The sequence below is a fragment of the Lathyrus oleraceus genome, chromosome 1 (assembly GCF_024323335.1).
Source record: "Lathyrus oleraceus cultivar Zhongwan6 chromosome 1, CAAS_Psat_ZW6_1.0, whole genome shotgun sequence".
Classification (NCBI taxonomy): domain Eukaryota; kingdom Viridiplantae; phylum Streptophyta; class Magnoliopsida; order Fabales; family Fabaceae; genus Lathyrus; species Lathyrus oleraceus.
The window spans coordinates 279,265,024-279,269,342 of record NC_066579.1 but is presented as its reverse complement, the minus strand read 5'-3'; positions in this window follow the sequence as shown (position 1 = coordinate 279,269,342).

Here is a 4,319-nt window from a genome sequence, read left to right as displayed (position 1 = left end):
ATTAAATAAAGTGTAGTAGTTCCCCAGTGTAGGAAACTACTACTGTGGCTAACTAGAAAAGGGAAAGGAAAAGGGAAAAGGAAATTCTAAAAAGAATGGCAAATGAACTAAGGCAACGGAAACAAAGTTGTTGAAAAGAAAATAACTAAAAAGCTAGAATGCTGTAAAAAATTCAATTGCAGAGCGTAAGTGTAGATCGTCCAATTTTTCCAACTTTGGTCCTTTATATATTGCCCTGGTAGGTCTTGGCGGTTGAGAAGATTAAGGAAGACTGGTTGAATGAGGAATCCACGGGGAAGTCAAGCTGTTGGAGAGAATTTAGGCACGTTTGGGTGCCTCTGATTGACTGTTTTAAAGTGTAAAATCTGGTCGTGTGACGCTTGTCATGGGCCCGTGACGGTCGTCACAGGCTGGGTCGTGACGGTCGTCATGAAGCTTGTGACGGTTGCCACATCAGCAAATTTTGCATTCTGGTTTTCTGCTTTTTTCTGTGCTTTCTCATGTGTTTCTTCTTCTTTTTCTTCCTTTTCCTCATTTTTCTCATTAATGCTTGGAGATTTAAATACCTGTAAAAACAACTCGAGTACTTGCAGAATAATCGAAATATTAATCAAAATGGTATGATCTTTGAGTGTAACTCAAGGAAAATATTTGATGCATTTTCGCGTTATCAGATTACGAGTAGTCATTTATCCGATAATATCCGAAAGATAAGATGATGACTATGGGAACCTCTTTTAGAACATGATTGTCAGGTTTAACCATAGTACACTCCCTTTAGGTGGTCTTTAACCGAGACTCCATGCTCGTGACTTGCAATAAACCTTTGATTCGTGGTTGATCCGTTCTCTTATATCCTCAATATCAATCGAACTTGGGTGTTGATAAGGTGTAAACCATAATCCACCAAAATGGATGATTGATATTAAGGATAACTTGATCCATCCCGTGACCTTTGTGTGGCGTGACTTGCTTGATTCTTGAGTGTGATTGTTGCATCCATGCATTCATGCATTCAATTGCATCCATATCACCAACAAGAAAATTTTCAAGGAACTTAAGAGGTCTATTTGCAAATTTTCAGACATGGATAAGCAAAGAAGGAATACGAAGAAGTACAGTTTCAGACAACCCGACTTGAAAGAGTTAAGGAGTTTGACATCTTATGTGTTAGATCCCTTGGAGTTCAAAGCTCGCCATGGGAAACTTCTGTCTATTCTTTCTACTTAGGTGGATGAAGGTCTGATGAGTGTGTTGGTACAATTCTATGATCCTCTGTACCGTTGCTTCACTTTTCCGGATTTCCAGCTTTTGCATACGCTTGAGGAGTATGCCTATCTTATGGGTATACCTATCTTGGATCACTTGCAATTCAGTGGCTTGGAGAGAGTTCCTTCTTCCCAAGAGATTGTTGATCTGTTGCACATAGATGTATCTGAGATTGGTGCTCATATGACTACAAAAGGTGGAATTTAAGGTCTCCCATCTGATTTTCTCATTACCCAAGCTACTTTGTTTGGGAAGGCCATGAGTGAGGATGCCTTTGAAGCCATATTTTTACTTCTTATCTATGGGCTAGTGTTATTTCCCAACATCGACAAATTTGTGGATGTGAACGCTATTAGGATTTTTGCTACTCTTAATCCCGTTCCGACTCTGTTGGGTGACACTTATTTCTCTTTGCATATGAGGAATACAAAGGGTGGTGGTACCATTGTGTGTTGTTTGCCTCTGTTGTACAAGTGGTTTATTTCACACTTGCCACAGACGCTCGCCTTCAAGGAGAATAAGGGATGTCTATGGTGGTCTACGAGACTTATGTTTCTCACTAATGATGATATCTTTTGGTATAACCGTGTATATGATGGTGTCCAAATTATTGATTCTTGTGGTGAATTCTCCAATGTGCCTCTTCTGGGTACATGTGGTGGAATTAACTACAACCCTATTTTGGCTCGCCGTCAACTTAGGTTCCCCTTAAAGGATAAACGTAACAACATTTTTTTGGAAGGGGTGTTCTTTCAAGAAGGTAAAGATCCCCAGAAATTCAAGGGAAGAATGGTTCTCACTTGGTGCAAGATTCAAAGGAAGGGAAGGAAAGAGCTTGGTCCGAAGAATTGTATTGCTTTGGAACCCTACACCTCTTGGATGAGGAAGAGAGCTTTTGAGTACCGTATGCCTTATGACTATCTGAGACCTGCCCCTATGGTTATGGTTGGGCCTTCAACCCTCCCTAACCAAGGAGTAGAGGAGTTGAGAGACGAAGACCATTCGCGTGCTTGGGTTCGTGAGCGAAAGGAACTACTTCAGCAACTCAAAGATAAGGATGTTGTGATAGAATTTCTAGAGCATCAGGTTATTGATGAGCCTGATGATGTTGTGACTTCTCTTCTTCCTCAATCATCCAGGTATTGGAAGAGGAAGTATGATCGACTCGCCAAGGAGAAGGCAGATATGGAGGTAGCTTATGAGAGGGAGGTGAAGAGGCTTCGGGAAACTTATCTTCCGGTCTCGAGAGCTTTCGACGATTGCTTCTAGGGTTCCATAGGGTGTTGGTCTCCTTTATTCTTGTATTGTATTTGGTTACCAAGACTATACTTCTTCTTTGGTGTAAAATTCTTCCAAATATTATTGATAAGATTATTCCATTACATGTCTTAAATGACTAATATTTTCAAATATTTACGAATAGATCTCTATAAAGTTCCTCAAATAAAAATAAATCATATGCACAAGCATTACATGCATCATATGCATAATCAGGTTTTTTTTAGAGCTTCTTGATCAGTGGTCTAACTCTTTGTTCTTCATTTATTTTGAAGACAAGCTGACGCACCGGTATAACGCCAGGGAAAATCTACCAAAGCTGATGGATCACCTTGTACAAGAGAACATAGAACTGAAAAAGGAAGTAGCTAGACTGACTGCCATCATGGAGTCGGTGCTGGCTGCCCAGAGCCAGTCATCTCCAACACTTGCAACTCCTCCCGCGAGGACGTTTATCTCAGAGGTAGTTTCCTCTATTGTGCCTTCCGCCACTACTCATTTTGCCCCGATTATGCTAGTCGGGTTTCCCTGGGGGATGCCCTCTAACTTTGTGCCTGAAGGTCTCGCTCCAACCTTCACTTCTCTGCCGGCATCTAGCCCTGTCCTTGCTGTGCCACCTGCCGTTGTGCACACTTTACCGAGAGTCGAAGACACCATTTATCACTGTAAGCCATCTGAGGGCCATAATTTCTATGAGAAAATGGACGCCATGAATGACCAATTCCTTGAGTTGCGTGAGGAACTGAAGACTCTAAGAGGGAAAGACCTTTTTGGTAAATCTGCTGCTGAGTTTTGCCTTGTGCCCAATGTCAAAATCCCTATCAAGTTCAAAGTGCATGACTTTGAGAAGTATAAGGGAAACACTTGCCCTCTCATCCATCTTGTGATGTAAGCTCGCAAGATGTCAACGCAAACAGAGAATGATCAACACCTTATCCACTATTTCCAGGAAAGCCTGTCTGGTGCCGCTCTTAGATGGTACATGGGTCTGGACAGCGCGAACATTCGTTCCTTCAATGATCTTGGCGAAGGTTTCGTCAAGCAATACAAATACAATGTTGATATGGCTCCCGATAGGGACCAGCTGAGGGCTACGTCCCAGAAAGAGAAGGAGTTGTTTAAGGAGTACGCCCAGAGATGGCATGAGTTGGCCGCTCAGATCGTGCCACCCCTCGAGGAGAAGGAAATGACCAAGATCTTTTTGAAGACCTTGAGTTCATTTTATTATAAGAGGATGATAGTTAGTGCTCCCTAGGACTTCACTGAGATGGTGAACATGGGAATGAGGCTAGAGGAAGGAGTCCGGGAAGGACGTCTGACCAAGGATGAAGGCTCTTCTGCAAAGCGGTATGGGGGCTTTGCAAAGAAGAAAGAGGGAGAGGCACATCATGTGTTTTCCCATATCAAACGAAGACCCTCTGTGAAGAGGAAGACTGTTCGCCCTGCCAATAACCAGCACCAGGGGGCTCATATAGCACCTGCCTTCAGGGAAGCTCAACATTATCAACACCAACAACAACAACAGCAACAATATCAATAACAACATCGTCCACAACAGCAGGCCTACCAGCCTCGAAACAACAACAATACCAGCACCAGCTATGATAGGAAAAGGGTGACTTTTGATCTAATTCTAATGACCTATCATGAGCTCTATCCTTCGTTGATAGACAAAAAGTTGATCACTCCACGTGACCCGCCCACTGCATTGACCAACCCTCAGTGGTGGTACAGGCCTGAACTACTCTGTGTTTATCATTCCAGTGCTCCCA